Here is a 24,685-nt window from a genome sequence, read left to right on the forward strand (position 1 = left end):
GTAAAGTCAATCAGTGGGTATGTATGGGTACCTGGTTGATTAATCTTAGACAATGATTTTAGAGTGGGGGCTTTGGAATTTTTCTGTGTAATTCGTTTAATTTGTGTGTCTGTGAAAAATGTTTCTATGTTTTTCAAGGTTTTCTATAAGTTTCTCTGGTATCGGTTTGTTGGATCACTTGTTAATTCTGTGATGTTGTTGCTTTGGATAAATTCTAATGTTTTGTCAATGTATTCCTTTTATTTCACAAGTGCAATCGATCTGCCCTTGTCTGATTTTGTGGTTATGGCATCTTCTTACGTTAATTTCCTCTGTAACTTTCTGTAAGTTTTTTCATGAGTTATCATTCTGTTTCCTTTATGGTGGTTTTGTTCTCTCTGATAATGTCCTGCTGTTAAGTTTGCACTTAATTCAGGTGTGTTCAGTCTTTTTTGTTGTTTTATTATGTGTTCAGCTTATATTATGATATTCTCTATTTTGTTGTGTGAGACCATTGTGCTTATGTTACGTCTGGGGCCCTTTTCAAGCAGGCTGTTATCTTGTTTGTATAAATGTATGTCTGTTACATTAATCACTCAAACATGTTACAATTTTGCGGAAGGAAAATAAACAAACCCACTGAATATGGTGAAAAATGTGTTTAATATATCTGGGTGAAAACAAAACTATACGTTTTTCTTCCATAAGGAGGCATTCTTCTCAAATTATTTTAATAACAAATTCCAGAACACACCCATCAAAGTTCAAAAAACAATATTCAGCATAAAATTCAATGAAGTATATTTAGTCTATAAAATAATATCCAGCTGTGCACTCATAACTGTAAGCAACATGTCATCTACAGCACAACGGACAAATTGTAAAGCCAAAAGTATGTGGGTAGATCCAACAAAAGACACTCACCAAAGTGATTAATGACCCAAATATCCATGAGTCACAACATCAGTACAGCAAACATACCTTTCACAAAAGAGTGATTACCCTAACAGGAATAAATTTTTCTGAACAAAAAACAGCCTGCATGAAAATGGCTACAAACGTAACACAAACACAATGGTCTCACACAGCACAATAGAGAATATCGTAACGGAAGCTGAACATACCATAAAGCAACAAGAAAGACTAAACACACTTGATTTCAAAACAAACTTAACAAGAGAACTAGTCGCTGAGAAAACGAAACACATAATCTGAGAGAACAAAATCACAATAAAAGAAACACAATGGTAACTCAAGAAAAACCTTAAAGAAAGTTGCAGAAGAAATTAACACAAGAAAATGCTGTAATCACAAAACCTGACAAGAACAAATCGATAGCACTTTGAAAGAAAAGGAATACAGTGACAAAACATTAGAATTCATCAAAAGCAACAACATCGCAGAATTAACAAGTGATTTGACAAAGGAATACCAAAGAAACTTATAGAAAACACTGAAAAACATAGAAACATTTTTCACAGACACACAGATTAAAAGAATGATACATAAAAATCCCAAGGCCTCCACTCTAAAATCATTGCTTAAGATTCATAAAGCAGGTATCCCTATATGCCCACTGATTAACTTTACCAAAGCCCTAACATACTACTTACCCAAACAAACACACACACTACTACAGACAATATACAAACACACTGCAAACAGATGTGTGAAGAACTCAAGTGACTTAATAGAAAAAATACAAATGAAAACATACCAAGCACATCAGCATTAATTTCATTCGACATAATTTACATGTACACACATTCCAACAGAAGAAAACATCAACATCATTGAAAGAAATCTCCAGCTACAAGGAAATATGGCCACAAAAAACATACAAGAAATATCAACTGTACTCAGGCTGATCACAGAGCAAAACTACTCACATTCACAACAAATTTTACTCTTAACAAGAAGGACTACCTATGGGATACGCAATGAGGCTAGCTGACATAGTAAAACCAAATCAGTAGAAAATAAAATATTCCTACTGATAAGTAGATGATATGATTTTCATAATAGATGAACCACAGTCTCATACAAAAGAACTTTATGAGGACATAAACATCATCCACCCACAATTACAGTTGACCATTGAAACACAAACTTAGAAAAAACCCAATTTCTTAGCTATCGCAATATGCAAGAGAAACAACAAACATGAGTTTACAATTTATAGGAAACTTGCAGTCACCACCATTATCTTTCATAACCAATCCAATCACCCTATAACTCATAAAAAAGCCAGGTTCACGTACTCCCTACACACACTGAACAAAACACCCTTGAACAAACATGATTACACAGTAGAACTGAACACAACAAAACGAACTGCACAGAAGAAGGGGTATAATACAAAGACTGTAGGTAGGCAGTATACTAAAGAGATAAAGGCTCAACATAGAATACAGAACCAACAACGGAATACGGAACAGACTTGGAAGAAATACCACCAACACTGACAAATACAGCTCATCTGACATATATCAACTAACTTGTAACTGTTCTTTCGTGGATCAAACATGCAGGAATTTTACAACCAGGTATACAGAACATCTCAGAGCACTGAAAAGCTATCCCTCACACTCAGTATTTATGGGTCGCCTAACAGCAAAGATTCACCACTCAATCAACACAGAAACCGACTTAAAAAGCCTTAAAATTAGAGACGCCTACACCAAAAATTAGCAATAGAAGAAAACCACCACTTTCAAAAATCGGTAGTCAACGAAAAGAAAGTACTAAACGAATACACATCATTGTGCAACAAAATCTCCTTTGACACAATAGATTATCTATATAAATAATACCTACCCGAAACCTGTGCATGATCAGCTTCGAAAATTAAGTTCCAACCTTCCCACACTGTACGTCATTCGCACTGCTTGCTTATCCACATCTCTCTCTCTCTCTCTCTCTCTCTCTCTCTCTCTCTCTCTCTCTCACACACACACACACACACACTAGCTATACTGCGCAAATGTCAGTGACACTCCAAATCCAAATGCCACATCCAAAACAAATATTCTGTGAAACAAATGAACGCTTCACACTAACAACAACAGGTAATTTTGGTGAAAACTCTGTGTTTGGCAAGAAATCGTATACAATGAGCGAGTAACTACAAAAACAAATGAAGTAAGTGTACTATCTCCAAGCAAAGAAGTAAAACACCAACGCCAAACAACAGGATACATAGTGATTCACGGTCGGAAATGGATAATAAACAGAAAAATAAAATGTCGTTTAGCTCTTTGCAGATGAAAAGCTGTAGATTGCCTTGTACACCCAAAGCTACTGGCATAAATTCTCAATAGCTCAATGTGAGGCATGTAAGCAAATGCATACATAGACTTTATCTGTAAATGTACAAAAAAACCTAGATACTTTAGACGTATCGTAAGTAAACAACATAGAATCTTTCAACTCAGTGACACATTTATCTGATGGAATAACGTTTTTCCAGTGATATATGAGTCTCAACTTCATCTTCAATAATGTTGGAAGCTGAAGCAATGAGTTAAAATATGCGCGTGGGCCAGGATTTGAATTCAGGTCTGCTGGTTATTAGACAGGTGCACTGGCCATTACACTACCGTAATTTTGAAGCGATCAGTGCTGTACAGAATACCTAATTCCAACGCCCTCCCTGATGCATACTCGGATTTCAAACCTTCAGTCCATTTTCCCCTTCTCATTAAGTACGTAGCTGGTATGCTATTCCAATGGCAGAGAGCCTCAACAATCGTGACGATGTCAGAAGGGGAAAAGGGGCTGAAGGTTTGAACCGAAGTTTGTGTTAGGGAGGTGACTGGACTGAGGTGGTCCGTGCAGGAGCGGTATACACAACGCTATGCTTAGGTACTAGCTGACACACTTGCCTAGTAAGTAGGAGACATGGATTCAAGTCCTGAACAGGGCACAATTTTAATTCATTTCTTCAGCATCCATCCTTATCAAAGTTCAGTTATACATGCCTCAACTCTACACTGCATGCAAACCAATGTAAAAACATTTGACAATAATTCATTATTTTTCAAATGTAAATATTTTGTACAAAAAGTTCTTTAAAGGTTAACGCGTAACCATTTAGCAGAAGGAAAATAAACAACCCGCTGAAGATAACCACTAAACGTGTTGAAACATGTCTGGGTGAAAACAAAACTATAAATGTGACCATCATTAGGCGGAATTCCTCTGAAACTCTCTTAGCTTTTCTTATTTTGAGAGTGGTAGTGTGGACTAAAACAAAAAAGGTCCAGAAAACATGAGCTGTAATGTCCATATGTTAAGAGCTAAGAGCAGTTGTTCATCTTGGCTACTGTGAAATACATCTCTTCTACTGAAAAAGTACTCATAGCTCTAGAACTATGGATTTTAGAGCCCATGTTTATTAGATAGTTTTGTTTAGAATGATCGTTGCTGTCATACCCCTGAATATTAATTGTTCCTCCATGGACATCCTGTATGTACACCGATGAGCCAAAACATTATGACTACCTGTTTAATAGTGTGTTGGTCTCCTTTTCAAACAGAATACAACAGCGGTTCTGCTTGGCATGGACTCTACAAGTCCTTGTTATATTTCCAGAAGTATCTGTCAGTAGATGTTTATGCACAGGTCATGGCATTTCCACAAATTAGAGGACGGTGGTTTGTGGGCATGCAGCTGGTGCCCGAAATGTGTTCCAATGGGTACAGATCAAGCAAATTTGTCGGCCAAGACATCAATGCGAGTTCACTATTATGACCCTCAAACAACTGTAGCTCGATTCTGACCTTGTAACATTGACAGTTATCCTGCTGGTGGTATCATCGCTGTAGGGGAAGACTTTAAGCATTAAGCGATGCAGATGGTCCACAGTAATGTTAGTGTGGCTCACTGCTCACATGATGCCTTCGATTACTACCACAGATCCCATGGAAGCCCAACTCAGTCTACCCCACAGCGTAATTCTGTCCTCACTGGCCTGCATCCATTGCGCGGTGCATGTTACAAGAGCCATTTGCCTGGATGACGGCATGTAACGACACAGCAATTGCAAGAAATGTGGTTCATTTGACCAGGCGACACGTCTCTATCGATCCCTGGTGAAAGCTCACTGATGCTGTAACCACCGCAGTCGTAACAGACAGTGTCGTTGGGCCAACACAGGAACACGTAGGGGTTGTGTGCTGTGGAGATCCAGGCTCAACAATGGTTCTGAACAGTGTACTCTGAAACACTTTTATCTGCACCAACGTTGTACTCTGTCGTCAGATTGCCACAGATCGCTACCCATCCTGGATTACATAGCGGGCGATCCTCTAACTGCCTTGTTTTGTGATGCGATATGGATGTTTAAAACCACAGCGCCTGCTCGTTACTTCACCATCATTCAGTCACCTTCCACAGGTGCTCACGACAGTAGTAGGTGGAAAGCTGACCAGCTCCGCCGTTTCAGAGATTCCCTTTTCCAGCCACAGCGCCACAACGATGCATCGTTTTTCAAAACTGGTTACATAATTGAATTTCCGAATTTCCAGTCCTTATCTTCGCTAAAGTGCTACCCATTCGTCTCTCTTCTTATATTCTTTTCTTCCAACGTTACGTGCCCACAGCACCGCCATAAGGCATTCAACCTCCGGTGGGCAGTGGTCTTATGTCTCATTAGTGTATGCCACTACCAAAATATGGCTCTCTCTATGTTTATGTCACCCTATTTGTAATGGCTATAATTTATACCACATTATGGCCACTCGATGTTTTATCTTAATTAATATAATTTATTACGCAATATAGCCACCACAATCAAAACTCTCTTGCCGCTATATTTATGTCATCTTACTCTTTATTGCTCTACATTATGGCCGAATATTGCTGACACGTTGTGATGTCATTATCACACTAATCAGGGTAGGTCAGACGATATGACATTATAGTGGATGTGCAAAACTGGCGGTAAATTAAAAAATCCATGCACTGTTGCTAACTGTTAGCACTGGAGTAAGACCGGAACATTTACATCTTTATTTAAAACAAACAAAATGCGGGAAGCCCTCTACTGTGGCCCACTCAGTAAGAGCATCCGTCTGCGCTGTGCCACCACAGGAGAGCCATGGGCATGTGGGGACAGTGACTAGCCCGCACCACTGGCCAACACCTTCTGGTCTGGCCCGTGCTCCTCTCACAATATGCAACGCTGTGTAAATGCAGTGCTAAGAAGGGTGTGCTAGTTGGGGAGCGAACAGGAGCGCACATGCGTAAACAAATTAAATCGCCTCTCGCACGCTGCAAAGAGATAAGCCTCCCTTCACTCAAGACGTCAGAGGCAGGTGCCCTGACCACTATATGTAGAGAGGAGCCACCAGACTTACACAAAAATACACTCTAATTTTATATATAGCCTCTTAGTAGTCTTGAGTATTTCCATGAATGAGACTTTGTTATTAACATTCCGTCACGCTGGCATGCACACTATAGCTAGCAAGGCTCTCCTGAATAGAATTCCACACACGCTTTGGTCTCAAACTTTAAAAAGGGATGAAACTCCTGTACAGTAACCATACAACGACTACCACGACTGCACACTCCTGCCAATGACAGAGGTATCTGTCAGAGGCTTTCGGCTTTGTCTTCCTGATTAAACATATCTATTTTTTATTCCCATCAATGTGATCAGCTTCAGGAGGAAACCGTTTCATGGAGCTCAGTGCTCTGGCTTGACAAACGCCGAAAATTTGAGAACAATGTGTAACACTTAACAAAAGCAGGTCTAAAAATAGAACATAGATCTTTGGTTGGCGGGTCGTGCACATTCCCAGCTCTCGTAAAGATAAGTGTTTAATTGCGTAATAACAATTAAGGCAATATTACCTCATAATTAAGTAAATTAATACCTATTGTAAGCTATCAATTGAAGGATTCACATTTTTTGCGTATTTTATGAAGATATGAAACATTTCATAGGCGCGAGTTTTGGACGAGGATTTGTTTACGTTGTGATATACTGTAAGTTACGTGATTATTTCAATAAAGTAGAGTTCGCGTTGTTAGTGTATTCTTATACGCTATCCATTTGATTCTCTAGTAAGTAGTCGAAGTGAAAAGTACCGAAATAAGTGGAAACTTTATACAGTGTAGGCTCAGTTCTTTGTTTACTTTTTGTCTCTTCACATAAACAATGTAGGTTATACCGTTTTTGTTTCTCCAGAAGTTTTGAATTAGTACCCGAACTTTAGGCCTAAACTTTCTAAGAAATTTAATATATTAATTGAGTAGTCTACGGAGTTATTCTTGTTTTAACTCAGACTAAAGCTAAAATTTGTTTGCCATGAATGAGAAGTGTATGACTTGCCGTAGGATTCTTAGTTCCAGGGTGTAGTGCGAAGGTTGTTGCAGTTTCTTTCACGTGGGTGACTGTAGCGACTTGGGAAGTAGGCAAATAAACAAGGCCCATTGGTTGTGTAGAATTTGCTGTAGAGATAGGAAGATAGTGGAACAGGAGGAGAAGATTGCTGCGCTTCAGGCGGATCTAGATAAAGCGAAACAAGATCTGGAAAGGTTAAGGGGGGAGAAGAGAAAAGAGAGGTGGGAAGTGACAACAAGTTATAGAAGAAATAGGGATAGGACGTTCTCAGACAGTGTGGTTGTGAATGTGAAAAACAGCTTTCATCTGTTGTCACAGTTGGAAACTGATGAGCCACAAATAGATGTAGGAGAAGACAGGACACAACAAACTTTCAAAAAGTGTTTGAAAAGTAAGAAGTCAGAAAAGTTGTGAAGAAGAAGAAAGTTTTGTTGTCAGGTAGTTCACATGGTAGAGGTGTTGGCCAACTATTGCAGGATGAACTAGGGATAGGTTACCAGGTCACAAGCTTTTTAAACCTAGTGCAAGTCTGGATCAAGTGATAGAGGACGTAGATTCACTTTGTAAAGACTTCACAAAGGAAGACACCATAGCAATAGTGATTGGGGCGGACAACTGCATAGATAGGAACCCTAATTATCCAATTGAGAGTGACCTGGTAAAGATAACTTCAGCAAAGACATACTGGTGTTGGGCTTTTGTCTGTTCTGAGGCGCCATGACTGGTCCCACTTAAACTCTTCTGTTAGGAGAGTTAATTTAGAGGTGGAACAGCTGCTTGAATCAGATATGGGGTATTGTATTGGTGTGGTTCCTGTTAACTCTATCGGCAGGTGGGACTATACTAGGCATCACCTTCACCTGAACAGGAAATAGAAGGGAAAACTGTCTGGGCTAACAGCAAATAACTTAAGAGGGGGGGAGGGGGACACTGTCACAAATGGTAAAGTACCAGTGGCTACAAGTGACAGATCAGCAGTTTTATAGGGTAGGAAGGGCACAAACAAAAGATGTTCAGAGACAGGCTGAAAATGACATTCAGATTGATAATACAGGCAGCCAGAAAGCAAATTTTAATGTACACAATTCATGCAGACAGCCTCTGATTGAAACTAAATATACTCAAAAATTGACAGGAAAATTAAGTTCATCCAATTGTAATTCAGCCAGTGCACAAAATCAGTTATCACTATTGCATCAGAATATCCGAGGACTAAGGGGTAAGCTTAATGAGTTGCTTATTTGTGCTTAAGAATTAGAGTTGAGCAAACCAGTTGATATAATCTGCCTCTCTGAACATCATATGACCACTGGTACAAATATGATAAATGTTACAGGAGTCAACTTAGCTTCTTATTTCTGTAGAGAAAATATGGAGAAAGGCGTAGTTACCATATTTGTCAGAAACTGTTTTGATATCAAGAATATTGACGTTAATAAATTTTGCTCAGAACAGCACTTAGAAGCTTGTGCAATAGAAATAGTATTTCATAATAAGTCCTTTATAATAGTAAGTATATACAGATCACCTTCAGGAATTATTAACCCCTTCATAAAAAACCTGAAAGCTCAGCTGTCACATCTCATAGTAAAAACAAGTAAATGGTGATTGCTGTGGATTTTAATATGGATTTATTGAAAAGCTCTGTCAGTGAACAACAATTGCAGTCAGTAGTAACACTATAATTCAATTTAGTTCCTACTGTGCTCTGAGACTGCTATTCATAATATCTTCGTAGATACATCTAGGGAAAAAAGTCATATAACACAACCCATAGTAAATGGGTTATGTGATCGTGATGTGCAGAGTCTTCTGTTAAATGTTGAATCTTGTCAGGGTAAAAACTCTATTAAATCTGAGTACAGTAGGGTAATAAATAAGTCAAAAATTGAGAAATTCAAGTAATTGCTCAAAGGCATAGAGTGGATAGATGTTTACAATATGTCTGACTCAAATGGAAAATACGAAGCATTCATTAATGAAGTTGCCTCCACTTTTGAGAATTGTTTTCCCCTGAAGATGACACAAATCACACAGCAGTCAAAAAAATAAACTGTGTATTACACAAGGAATAAAGATATCACCAGCTGTGACATAGTCGCGAATATGAACAGTGATCTAATGTTTTTAATTCCAGTCGTTGATCACAATATCAATTCCTTTGATGATGACCAGCTTCAGTCAATAATGACCATCTTCAGATCTATCACATTAGGACATGGTGTAGAACAGATCTGAAGATGGTCATTATTGACTGAAACTATTCATCGTCAAAGGAATTGATATTGTGATGAAGAACTGGATATATCATGTCAGACAAAAAGGAGACTGTGTGTACTACCTAGGAACAGCTCTGATATTAGAACTGTAATATATTACATATAATACTGAAAAATATTGAACCAAGTAATCCAGAAATCGAAGCAGTTTTATTATGAGAAAAAGATAATTACATCAGGTAACAAAATGAAAACTATATGGGATATTGTGAAGACAGAGACAGGTGGGGCCAAAAAGGAAGAAGAACACATAGCTTCAAAAATGAATGAGACTTTGGTAACAAGTACATGTAGTGTTGCAAACCTCTTAAAGACGTACTTCATTTCTCTTACTGACAGCTTGGGGTTATCAGGTTTGGTGAATAGTGCAATGGAGTATCTGAGGCCAGTCTTTAAAAATAACTTCAGTAAAATGTAAATGACACTCACATCTCCCAAAGAAGTAGCATCCATCATAAAATCCTTAAAATCTAAGTATTCCAGTGGATATGATAATGTATCAACAAAATTAATCAAAGAGTGCTCATGCAAGTTGAGTTCTGTCTTGAGTTATTTGTGTAATCAATCTCTTATCAGCAGAACATTTCCAGACTGACTAAAGTATGCTGAAGTTAAGCCTCTTTACAAGAAGGGAGATAAAGAGATACCATCAAACTATCGACCAATTTAATTTTTGCAGGCTTTCTCAAAAATATTTGAAAAGGTTGTGTTCAAGTGTATGCTTAAGCATCAGACTACAAACAATATATTGTCCAAGTCGCAGCTTGGATTTCTGAAGGGTTCTAATATAGAGAAAGCTATTTACACTTACAGTGAGAATGTACTTAATTCATTAGATAATAAATTAGAGGCTACTGGCATTTTCTGTGACCTGTCAAAGGCCTTTGACTATGTGAACCATGGCATTCTATTGAGTAAATTGGAATATTATGGTGTCACTGACAATGCTGCAAAATTGATTGAGTCTTACTTATCTAACAGGAAACAAAGGGTGTCGTTGCGAAATACCTGTGCAGTAAGCAGTCAGTCTTCATCTGACTGGGAATTAATTACATGTGGTGTTCCTTAAGGTTCCATCTTGGGTACATCTTTATTTCCAACGAATGGCTCTATACATAGTATCGATACTAGGAATAAGAACAATCTACATAAAGACTTAAAATCACTCACCTTGGTCCAAAAAGGGGTCCAATATTCAGGAACACACATTTTCAATAAATTGCCAGTAACCACTAAAAACTTGGCTTCAGATAAAGCACGGTTTCAACAGAGTTTGAAAGACCTTTTGATAGGCAACTCCTACTCAATAGATGATTATCTTAAAAGGGACTGTTAAGCTAGTTTAAGTAAAGATATCTGTTAGATTTCAGTTTTGACAACACTTGGTCACAATAGTCAAGATTAGGTATTTTGTGTATGATAAATTTATTAATAGTGCATAACAGTGTTTGATTCAGACAGTGTGTTAATTCTGTAAATATTAGCTGTTCCAGTTTACTGCATTTTATTAACCTATTTCGACTATCTCCTGACAAATGACCAGGGTAGTAAGTATTATACTCAACTGTTTTATTTTTTTATGTCATACTTTCTGACATGTTCACATCCACGAGAATCATGTAATTTTTTGGGTCCATCGAACTAAAACTGAATCTCATCTAATCTAAAAATGTCCTTTGTTTAGTTAATATATCTCAGAAGCACTTGGAATACAATAAGTATGTATACAACTCAGATGTAACTGATTCCACATACCCACAGTAGATTTCCTATAACATATATATTGCAGTTATCAGGAACTTAACAAATGTTCACAATATAACATTCGAAGCTCCGGAAAAAAGTTGCATGGGACAACGGGTGCCATAATATGACGTTGGTTTTTTGTTGCTAGGTGGGGTCGCATCAGAGATATGAATGTCAACTTTGTTTTTTTAAATGGGATGCTATAGTTTAGTACTTGTTTTCTGATTGCGGCTATCGAGACGAACCCAATGATGTGTAACAGTAAGGTCTTTCAAAGTGAACGAAGATCACGAAGATGGCATGAACGTCAATTTACAGAAGGAGTTCGAAGTGATGACCACTGGTATCATTAAAATCGTGCAGTCTTCTTATCATGGATCGAGTGGTATTCCTTATCATATCGGCGCTTATCGAAGCACATGCTCTGACAATTCTCTCTCTTATATCGTGCAAATAGTAAATATTGGCCGAAAACAGCGTATCCATCTAAACGTGCCATTGACAAGTAAACACCATACGACGGTTTCGCAATACAACAGTAATAGGAACGGTAAGACTAGTATCGTCGAATCAAGCGAATGTGAATGATGTACACCTTCTAAGAACTAGTCAATATGCTTCTCATTTACGGAAAATGCCAACGGAATACAGTGGGAGCCATAGACTTCTACGCTGAAAGATATCCTCAACGTACTCACGCTACACTTCGTACATTTAAATATGCGTACGATAAATTGATAGCAACTGGATCTTTAACGCATCGAAAACATATCCGGCAAAGGAAAGTTATTAACGAGGAAACGAAATGTATACTGTGCTTCGAGAGCCTTGTGTTAATTCGTGTCAAATTAACTGGTACGGATTGTATGTGTCGCACTGAATTCTGCCTATGGGCTCAACTTCAGATTCAGAGGGATGACACATTTATTAATTTGATTTTATTTACTGACAAGGCTACATTTACGAGTCATGGAAATGTTAATTTGCTTAACATGCATCACTGGGCATCTGAAAATCCATGTTGGCTGCGGCAAGTTGCACACCAATAACCGTGGTCGGTGAATGTATAGTGTGGGATTCTGGAGGTCAGAATTATAGGCCCCATTTCATCGAAGGAAATCTTAATGGTAGGAAGTACACCACATTCCTGGAAGAAACATTAGGTCTTTTATTGGAAGAAATATCTTTAGGAACAAGGAGCAGAATGTGGTATCAATACGATGGGTGTCCACCACATTTTTCGCTGATGGCGAGAAATAAGTTGCAAAGACAGTTCCCAAATCGTTTGATTGGACACGGAGGAGATGTTTCGTGGCCGGCTCGTCGCCAGACTTGACGCCTCTGGACTTTTTTGTGGGAGGATTCGTAAAAGACATGGTTTATAAAGACGTTCCAACAACACTTGAAGATATGCAAGAGAGAATCGGAGCATGGGCTTCGATAAGTTCCAATGTGATAAGAAACACCACTCAATGGATATAAAAAGATTGCAGCACTGCATTGACACCAATGGTCATCACTTCGAACACCTTCTGTAAAGGGACGTTCATGCCACCTTTGTGACCTTCGTTGACCTTCAAAGACCTTACTGTGACACATCACTGGATTCGTCTCAATAGCCACTATGAGGAAATAAGTACCAGACTGTAGCATCCCATTTTAAAAAACAAAGTTGACCTTCATATTTCTGACGCGACTCAACTTAGCAACAAAAAACCAACACCACATTATGGCCCCTGTTGTCCCATGCAACTTTTGGCCCACAAACGTTTCAGCTCCTATCATACTTTCGGAGTTATTCTTCGTGGCAATAGTTAGTGACTCATCTTGTATAATGTTGTTAAACAACTGGTGAGACAAACTAAATGTGCAATTATTATGGAGACATATGGTTATTAGGAAGTGAACATCCGCTGCAGAGAGCAACATCAAAGAAGCACTACATGTTATAAAAGTTTATTGGCACTTGACAATGGCTCCCAAACCCCTGTCAATATCAGGGACCTCCAATAGAGCATTATGTTTTCCCTGGTTGAAGTTTCATAACGCTACCATAGTGATCAGAGATTTATAAGCACTCTAAAGGATTATAACAAGCAACCTGCAGGTGCTTTGTAAGAACTTAAATGGTTTTCTATAGAAGAAAGACAATGTGGCTCTCGCCACACCATATCAGATATTACAGAGCACCGTATCAGAAAGCGAGCATGAGCTGCAGAACAAATCCTACAATTCATTTTAGTTAACTGATACAGGTTTTCAGCTAAGGTAACTATATACATCCTGCCACTTGAACACTGTGCACGCAACAACTTGCTGCACTATTAGCTGCTTGTAGTGTGCTGTACCATCTACACTGTGCATACACTACGTGATCAGAGTATCTGGATGGTCCTATAGGAACTTACCAGCAGAAGTATCTGGACATCTATTAATGGACATTAATACGGAGTGTTTCCATTGACCAAAACATAACCATATTTAGGCCCTCTGGTACTACTTCTAGTTGATGGTAACCACTCTTTGGATCTATTGTGCTTTCACTGCTCTAAATCATCCAGAGTTTCTGTAACGTTAGTTATGGGATATACATCTGTCACTGTTCTACTATTTATGTAGCGATAATCACAACAAAATCTATATTTCTTCATTCTGACTGACGACTTCTTTAGTACAACGACGAAAGCAGCTCCAAAGGAACTATTACTTTTCTTTATTACGCCATGTTAAATTGTTGGTTTATAAATTCTTCCATAGCCAGTAGCAAGTGGTTCGGGACGCTACAGTCTTCGATACACAGGTGGCTTATCTCCAGCAGGAATTCAGTATTGTGTTACGAATGTCGCCGGTGATGGAGTACAGAGATTAAACAGTTCCTCGAATTCCAACAACAAAGACTTCTCCCTGGCTATTGTGTAGGGTCCCCTTGAACGCTCCACTTTTGCGCGTAATGCAGCTGTACTGGCAGCTTGCTTCTGGCTACAGTCCGTACTTGAACTGTCTGATCAACTTCGTCTTGTACGTCTACATGAGTAATTTACAACCCATTAACCAAACTTACTCTATCAGCACCAAAATTAACCACACTAATGGGAACTACTTTCTCATCATCTATATCCTCTACACGTACGGTGCTTCTCCTTATGAAACATTGTAATACATCCCGTACATAGTTCTTTCTAGTGGTTCTACAGCCAGTAACATGTCAACAGATAGTGCTGTCCCCACGCTCAGCCAATGCAATTTCTCGGTGTCTTGCAGTATTTTATCATGTGACTCAAGCCTTAGTGAGTATTCTTGCAGTTTAATTGATTTCTCCTTCGTGATGATTGATAGTATGTCACTGAAGACAGTTTCCCCAGCACTATGATTCAACGGAAAACCCAGTCCTAGGACTACGCAGTACCCTTCCCCTATATGAGGCACAACTGTCACATCCTACCAGAACCATACTGGCCCAAATGGAAAATTCAGTAATGCCGAACCTAGTGCCACATCGCTGCCCCCTAATCCCCATAACATTTACTGTGGGGAGTTCAACTGCTTTTTACCCGCGTACTGGCTCTATACTGGCATATGCGCCCATGTGTTAAATCAAAATTTATGCTTCTTACCATTTTCAACGTCTACTACACGACATCCCGCATTTGCATACGAACTTGTTTCAGTTCCATTAAATAAAACAGAAAATAAGAACCTAGAGTTCAGTGGCCTGCACCGCAGCCAGGACTGACAACTCACACCGCTGTTGCATGGCAAGACATGTGTACATGTGCAGAACCACTGTTATCAAAGGCTCTACCGCTTTTTATAAAAGCAGGAAATAGATTACATATACTTATTTGGTTATTAAATACGTTATGCATACTTATTTGATTATTAACCACGACTCCCAATCATTTATCCCAAAAAAGGAGAAGAAAAGTATTCCGATTATGGCCACAGTGGCCCCCTAGCTGTCAAGGGCTTAGAATCGATGAGGGAAAATCAATAGTGGGACCTTTTTTACTTGTTTTTAAGCTCCTTATTTTATTTTCTGTAATACCACACCTATAATACGAGCTACTAGCACAGCATAGTGCACTAAGTAAACAAAACAAATAATCATGGGACTTTCCTACTATGAGACAATGCATATGGGGAAACAGGAAATGTGCTTCGTAGCACGATGCAGAAGGGTGTGCCGCTATTCTCCTTACACCTGATCATCCAGGTATGTTTTCACACATGTCGCAGGTTTTATCCAGAAAAAGTAGAAGCCGAGGTGTAATATGTTCCGGAGTCACTCGTAGAAAGTACGTCAATATTCGTCGCACCAAGTGCCATATGTCTTCTGCTGCACTACATCTGAGACGTTGCTCGCATTCCTCACAAAGAGGCAGGTCCGCCATATGTATCATGTGGAGGCGCGAACGGATGACCTGTTTACCGCTGACTGTCATGTACCTCGTTGATCGGACATCTGTCAAACTTTCCAGACGCTGGTGCCGCAGCCAGATGTGTGAGCTGATAAACAGGGCCATCGTTCTATCGTGGACGTGGACTAGGCCAAGACCTCCGCTGTCTGTGGGAAAGGGTCAGTGATTCATAACATTTTGAAGAGGAATCGTGTAGTGACATAGGCTCCAAATGCCGCTAATATACGCTGTGCCATCAGTAACGGTCCTGGAAATATGTAGGGAATGTGTGATGATAGATAAATATTGACGAAGTGTGTACCTTGAAGAATTTCGAGCATCCGCAAACAGAAGTTGGCTTTTCTGAGCCGAATTTGTTGTAACAGGGTCGCAATGTGCCTATATCGTCACGAAACCCTACTCCGAGGCATTTGATAAGAGCATTAAGTTGTAGATGGTCGACATACACTGGGGCCAAGCCGTCTCCTATGTTCCTGGCGACCAGTTTGGTGACAGTGTGACAGCTGCCGAAAGCCAGACCACATGTGTCAATCCATTCTAGTGCGTTGGTTATATTGTCATCGTTGCGGAACATGACAACCATGTGGTCTGCAAGTGCTGTATTTCAAAATGTGATGACATATAACGTTAGTCCAGCGAGGCGTTGACGAGGCTGTAGATGATGATTTCCAGTGCCAGGGTGTAGAGTAAGGTAGGCAGGAGGCAGCCTCAACGCACAAATCTGGAAATCGGGAGGGACTGTGTGAGACGCCCATTGATGAGCATTTTGAAGGTTGCCCCTCGGAGGAGGTGCATCACGACGTCTGTGAGTTGCTGTGGGTACTGCATGTGTTGGAGAATAGACATCAGGTTCACGTGATGCACCTAACCAAAAGTTTGGCTAAAATCTAGTGGCGCCAGCGCTCTCAGGATGCATCGTGCCCTCGCTAGGGGTCGGCATTTGATCTGGTGAGATGACATGAGACAGGGTCGGCCGAACATAGGTCGCTAACATTCTGGTGAATATCTTCATTCCACAGCTTAGGAGTGTAAACGGGTAATAACCACGCACTCATGCGCCACTTGTCGGTTTGTGGAGTGATATAATCATCCCTTCGACAAATGCTGCGGGCGGGGCACTGAGGGGGTCACAGACACTCAATAGATGTCCGTCAACGTGGGAGCCAGTAAATACTGAAAAGTGAAACTCCACAGGGCATTTGTCGTGGCCAACAGACTTGTTCGACGCTCCTTTACCTATGGTGACGATAATTTCTTCTTCCGAAATTTCGTCCAGTGATTCAGTTCGTAAATCCTGTGGAACAGTGCCATAAATCAGTCGTGAGACTCTTGTCACCGTCGTCGTGTCGGAACATTGTGCCTAATGGTCAAAGGAGGCTGCACCGCTACAGCGATGCATGGTGAGGTGACGGCCGTCTGCAGTAGTGATGGCCTAATCAGCGCCGTTGTCGAATGACGTGGTACATGGTGGGTCAATCCGTTGCTATTCTGTCGTGTGTTCGCACTCGGACGATAGTTCCTTCGAGATGTCGGCACGTGTGGGCTATGGTCTGTGCTTTCGAACGGGGTACTGTCATCTGTGGGTGGGAGATAGGCACATTCATGAAGGACGGTGAAATAAAAATCTAGGGTGGGCCGCATCCAAGCAGCGTTCTCGCTTGTCCTTGATGGTGCGCCGACAATCAGGAGAAGAGAGATGAGCGACGTTTAACTTCCAGGGATGATGGCTCCGCAACACTCCTTGGCGACGAAGGGTGATGACACCTATACAGGCCTCGTGATCCGAGAAGGCTACAGGCCACACATCTGTATAGCTTACTGTTACTGTGAGGCGCCTAGACGCTACTGAAATCGCCCCCAACACCAAATCGTATGCCTGCCCTGAAAGAGCGGTGCTACCCTTTCTGCAAAGAAGTTCCAGAAGGGGCATACACACTGAGAAACCGCACGCCTAGCACCGTTACCGCCATTGCTCTAGCATCAGGGACATCCACCTTGAGACTCTTCATGAGGAGAACAGCGACACTGCTGCTAGTTGGCGTGGCATAGGACACATGAGCTGTATAACCTTACATACCCAGTCGACATACCATACGATGATCGTCGACGTAGACCTCTTTGGAGAAAGACAATTTCGATGTCTGCTACATGTCTTGGAGCAGCGACGACTTTGAACATGTCAGAATGGTGTTAACGTTGATGGTCGCTAAGCGATAGGTCTGCTGCTACTCAGAAGGGGCTGAGATGCGTGGGGAGACACCCGTCTCCTCATTTACCATTGTGGACGTAGAATCATCTTCATTGTCGTCCATCACAAGTCCGCAAGTTAACCATGGCTGCGGTAGCGCTCTTGCGAGCTGGCTGAGCAAAGTTGAATCCATAGTCGTTTCTTGTTGTGCATCAGTGGTGCTGTCCTCATGATCTGTGTGCCCAGGGAACCAGAAAGGGCTGTGTCGAAGCCAGGGAGAGCAACAGGTGAGGGCGACCCTGTGTCATCCATGTTTCCTGTGTCGTCGGCCGTCCTATCGCCAACCAGGGAAGACACATGCAGGAGGCAGTTGGCGACAGCTTTAGGGCTTTACTTTTTATGTTTCTTCGGTGACCTCTGTTTGCAGACGTAGGTTTCCATGTCCAAATGAGTGTGTGACTGTTTCACGGCATTCCCCTCAGGGAGAAAAGCAGAGGTCGGTACAATCCTAGTGCTGAGATCCATTCTCTCGTCCGAGTGTCCCTGTGCAGTCGATGGGCGACCGCCCTTATTCTGTGACATTGACGATTGTTTTATGGTGTTGGTCAGTTGCTATTGGTGCACAGCCTGATGTTCTCCCTCTTCCAAGTGGTCCTCTGCCTGGCATGATGTTGTCTGCGTCACACCTGTGTAAATGAGGGGGAAGGCCATTATTGCAAGAGATGGCGCTAATTCACCTAACAAGATTTATGAAAGCCGACGTTCAATACACGTCGAATGTGCATGACTCTCCTGGATGCAACCGCAACAGGTTTGTGGCTGTCCATTGTACATCACGATCGCCTTACATCCACCTATGACTAGGAAAGATGGCACGTGTTTTGTTAATTCACTTTTATCTTGTTGTATGCCTTTGAGGAGCAAGTACATTTCGAAGGCATTCCATTTTTCTGCCATGTAGCTAATTACCATCCCATTTGGTCGGAAAACCACAGCAACTACATCCAGCAGCATGTCAAACTGGAGTTCGAAGACTAGTATTGTGCATGAACATAGTCCTGTATTGATCATGGTAACTGCTCCAATGCGACTATCAGATTGTCTGAACTTGAAAGTGTTCACACTTCTACTCACAACAGTGTTATGTATCACATCATCGACCATCTTGTCGTGGACGATGCTACATTTGATGGAAGGTGGATACTGACGATGTGCTGTGGTTCTATTTGAACTCTTGTCATGGATAAAGTGTTCGATTTTGAAGGCTTATGGTCTTGCATGGTCCGGTTTGGAGCTGATCTTGATGGTGACTTTTCTGTAAGAATGAGCTGTAGTGACTCAGTGTCAGTGGACTCGAGTACTAGTTTCGGCGAGGAAGTGAAGAAACTATACCTGCTTGCGACTCTGTCGATAGGATGGAAACAAGACATCCTCACTGCTCACCTGCCAAAGGCAGACTGCCGCTTCAGCCATCCGAGCACGCCACCAGGCCGACCCAGACTTCTATATGTCATTGTGCGTTTCTGCCCTGTATTTGCACTGTCATTCCCACAGAGGCAGAGACTTGTCACAGACTTGTCTTGACATGAAATATTGTATTGCCATTCCTGTGTACCCTGTAAGGTCCTCGAGACATGCACATTTCATGTGGATTGTAATTGCACTGACATAAAAAAATCACAACAACAGGAAGGAGTTGTGAGACATAATCGAAAGTCAGTAGGCTTGTTTCTACATATGAAATATGATGTAAATTCAAATTTCATGCCAGTCACGTAAGAGTGGCGCTAGTTGTGGCATTATGAGGATGCAAGTCAGGTTTGCTCTAAATACATTCTGTAATGGTTGTGAGCGTTATTACCTTTGAGATTGGACGTTATGAGTTGCCGTTAGTCAAGAATGCTTTTGAGACCACAAAGACGCCATTATCAACACTTCACTGATATAAACGAGGTCGTGTCGTAGGGCTGTAGGAAGGTGGATTCCTTCTGCGATACAACAGAAAGACTTGGCAGGAATATAACCACTGCACGTGATTGCGAGCAGCGGTGCTCACGAGAATATACAATCGCAAGATGACCAGGCTCCAAACAGCCACATGGCATTACCTACACGGAAGACGATCGTGTTCGGCGTAAGACTCTGGTGCATCGTACTGCATCTGCAGCGGGAATTTCAGCGGCACTTGGCGCCACGATGACACAATGAACTGTTACAAATCGGTTGCTTCAAGGACAGCTCTGAACCAGATTCCCTATAGCGTGCAGTCCACTGATCCTAAACCACCGCTATTTGCTACTTCAGTGGCGTCAAGCGAGTATTTATTGGAGGGCTGGGTGGAGGTCTGTTGTGTTTCCTCATGAAAGCTGGTTCTGCCTCGGTAACAGTGATGACCGTCTGTTGATTAGAAGGAGGCTAGTTGAGAGCCTGCAACCAACCTGCGTCCGTGCTGGACACACTGGACCTACACCTGGAGTTGTGGTCTGGGGTGCAATTTTGTAGGACAGCAGGAACACTTGTAACTAAACCCGCAGATTCCGAGTGTAACCGAGTCACCTTTGTATTTTAAATGTCCGAATCACGCGTGATCGAACCGTTTTTTAACGTATTGTGCAGGGAAAGGAATGCTTTTTAACCACGAACTGTTTAGCCATATTACCCGTTACATTGCTTAAAATGGGATTAATAATGCGTACAATAATTTTTGTATCTCTCCAGAAGCGAATATACAGCGTTGGCCACTCGTATTGCCTCACAAGAAAGATTTTTCGTCTCTCCCTGCTGCCTACGTGCCGCTTCTCAGAAAAATACAGCTTTTAGTTCGCCCAACAGAGCATTTTCATTAAAACTGCACAACATTACGCTGTTTTTAATAACATAAACAACATTCTCTAACGAAAATTTGGACACTTATCACATAACAGAATACTATTATTAGCACATTATTGTTATGATTTAAACTTTTCTCCACAGCGAGTTGTGGAAAATGAGGCTCGATTTCCAGGATTGGAACACCACACAAGTTTCTTCACTCAGAAAACCTTTTTATCCCCTACTTACAACTGGTCTTATCTGTGTTCCATAGGGAACAGCTTGCAGCTATGCAACCTTACCTTACGACAGATCAGCTGTAAGAAAAAGCTATCTCTGGGAAGTTTGTTCTACTCGCCAGCTCTGAAGGAGCAATTTAGATACCTTCTTTCAGTTTACGTTTTTGAAGGTGCCAGAAGCAGATTTACATTAATAACATCTGAAACTAGATGGAGGCAGACTGAAACATTCGTATGTGGCTTAATGGCTCCCATCTTTACTTTGAATAAGTACTTGAAGTTAATATTCTGCAAGAGATAAGAAATCTCATAAAATTGAACTTTACAATGAAATATCAAACTTTACAATGAAATATCAAAGCGACCACACTAATAATCTCTTCACAATTTGAGCAAACAATTACTCTTAGAAATTACTTTCACATGACTCTGAAAGATCGTCGTAACACCAAAATTAATTATTTACGATCTTTTTACTGTACAGAATGACACAAAATTTAAATTGAACGAATTGGACAGGTAGCTCTGGATCGGTATGTGACTTTGGGGCAATCATTGTTACAAATAATTTCACCGAAACTATATTAAAACTTTGGCAAACTCTGAGGTTGACTGTAACATCCTAACACACCGCTAATTACAGTTAATATACAAATGACTTGAGTTGTTGGTTGCAGGCTCTTCACGACTCCAGCGACGGAGTTAATTTAAAACTACCACGCACATGCAGTAGTCACTTTAACTTGCTGTATCGTCTGTTCCATATTCCATCATATAAAACCAGTCGGATACTCACGCTTTTCGACACAAAACGAACTGGAGACGACTTCAGGAACTGCGATCTACTGCCACACCAAATGTTTTTACTGTTTAAGCCACATATCGCCAGACATGGCATCCCACGCTAAGTGCATTGCCCAGGTCGACTGCAACTACCTCCGGTTATCTGTTCTTTTCCTCCCTTGCGCTGCTCGCGGAAAGATTATTCAAAAGACTGGGGTCGAAAACCCATAGTGGATTCCTGCCTTTATGATTTCAATTTGTTTAAATTAATTACATGTTCTAATACGCTTAGAATATTACAGTCACTACGTTTATAAGTTACATTCATTCCCATGTTTCATTTTCCATACGTTTATTACTGCTTTCACAAAATACACTCTCTTCCCAATAAATATTTATCACAGAAATAGCACATAGTTACAGAGGTTTCCTTAACACTAACATTTAGTATAAGACCGATAATTTCACTGAGTCTATTTTCATTTGATACCGTTTAAACAAAAAAAAATTTGCCGTTTCAGCTTGCATTTAACTGTAGCATCACACACTCCCGTGGTTATCCCAGGGTGATTCGACCTCTTGCGCAGCCATTCATGAGCAGCTTTCCTGTGGGAGGTTTCCATCAAGATAACGCTCGCCCACATACCGCTGTTTTAACTCAACACGTTGTACAGACGGTTACATTTTGCTTCGGCCTGCTCGATCACCAGATCTGTCTCCAATCCAGCATATATTGGACATCGTCAGTCAACTCCACCGTATCCACAAGCAGCACTAAACGTCCCCGTAATAGGCATGGGTCACCATCCCGTAAACTGACATCCTGCATCTGTACAACACAACGATGCCCGTTGGCATGCTTTCATTCAACATTCTGGAGCTTACACCCTTTATTAAGGTACTAATATTTCACATTTGCAATGTCTTAGCTCGCTCTTAAATTAATCTCTGATCTTGCAATTTTAATCACTTAACTATGTTACCTAGACACGTATTCCCGAAGTTCCATTACTCTACATTAATTATTTTTCTATGTTGCGATTTTTTCCCCTCGGTGTAAATATTCATGCTTCGCCACAGTTTTTTTCTCTTTTTTTTTAATTCTGACTAAGCCTTGCCCTTCTGTGAGCTCTCTCACGATAGTAAAAACACATATTGATGTGGTAGGAACTCGTTTTAACCACTACTCTCCTTCCAGAGAAAGGCAGGATAGAGGTTTTTGCATTGGAGATAATCTCTTGTCTTGTACATCCATGGGAACAAGTCTCAACTCACCTGTTTCCTGTCTGAGAAAACAAATCTTAGGTATTTAAGTTTATCTGTTTATTCAAGCTTGTTGGGGAACAGGCATTTCCAGGAACGTCGTTGCATAATCTGTCATTCAGAGCGTGAAATAAGAAATTACTGGGACTCAGCAGTGAGGAAATGCTATAAAAAGGGGCCATCCAATTCGCTGAAGACATTTATGTTTCATCAATCCAGCTGTCAACATCTTGATCAGCTGGGGGGCTATTAAATGAGGGAAAGAGCAGAAGTAGAAATTCGACAAAAGTGCAAGTATTCCTTCATTTTCTTCCCAAAACCTCCTCAATTATTTTGTGCACATGTTTCAATATCTACCTCCCTTCTTCTCATTTAATGTTGCAGTTTCTACTGTGTGTTTCAGCACACACAAAATGAGATGAACGCTGACTCAGCAGCTGCGAGAAGTATTCTGAAGCATTCGTGCAGGGGAGAGACGAAGAGTATGAAAAGCAACTCACTTAAGTCATTCCTGATTTATCCTATGAGCTTTGACCATCTTCTTTTTTGAGCTCCTGGAGCAGCTATGGAAAAAATCTTCAAGAAAGAGATGCAGACTTTAATCTTCCTCTTCTTACGCACACTGTCATTCAGATATTAAGTTTGTTCTATTTATGAATACATGTTTTTTCTCATTTAACGTTACAGAATTTTGGTCCTCCATATCGAGCAGCGGCCTGATAGAGCAGCTCCGAACTCTCCGAGAAGAAAATGAAGAAGAAGAAAAAGAAGATGCAGTGTGAGCAGTGGAAGCCTGCAGAAGAAAAAGACCATCACCTTGGTAGGCTGAACTTTTTATCGGCTAGCCTATTATTATTATTATTATTATTACTATTATTATTATTATGAGTGTGTCTGAACCACCAGTAAAACGAATCAAATTAGATAACGATCTTAAACGGTTTCATGCCGCGCCTGAATTTAGAAGAAGAGTATGTACTGCTGTTGTGGATAACAGGCTTGTATTTAAGGACCCTAGACGTTTCCTGGACACTTATTTCCACATATTTGAGACCATAGTTCATCAAATTAACCAACTTGTTAAATTTAATTGTTTGTTATTTTGTAACTTTCACTTGGCAGAGTAGATTAGAAAAAACAAATGTAGCTCAACACAAAGAATGTGCCTCCGTCGTCGTCTGCTGACATCAGTGAATGGTATTCAACCAATATCACACAGCAACTTTTGAAAAAAATTGGAACGAAATAATTCAATTCCCTATCAACATTCATGAAAATAAGGGGCTTTTTGCAGGAGTATACACAAAAGTCCTCCAAGTCATAATAAATAAACACACAGTATTAAACGTTAGCTCAAAGTACAATGTCTGCTGTACATTGTTAATTCTAGTAGGATTATATCCTCTAAACCAACATACAGAACATGAGTCTAGATGATAGCCACAGGCTTATTTTCTTCGAAAAACGGAAGAAAGACGTACCTATAAACGTTTATGGGATCCAGTATTCAAATTACGAATGGATAACGGTAGAAGATAATGGGATAGACAAAGAATTCTGTGTTCTACCAATGCATATTACAAAATACCATCGTGAGAGACATATAAATCTGTTAACGTTGCAGATT

Source organism: Schistocerca americana, chromosome X, assembly GCF_021461395.2.
Source record: "Schistocerca americana isolate TAMUIC-IGC-003095 chromosome X, iqSchAmer2.1, whole genome shotgun sequence".
Classification (NCBI taxonomy): Eukaryota; Metazoa; Arthropoda; class Insecta; order Orthoptera; family Acrididae; genus Schistocerca; species Schistocerca americana.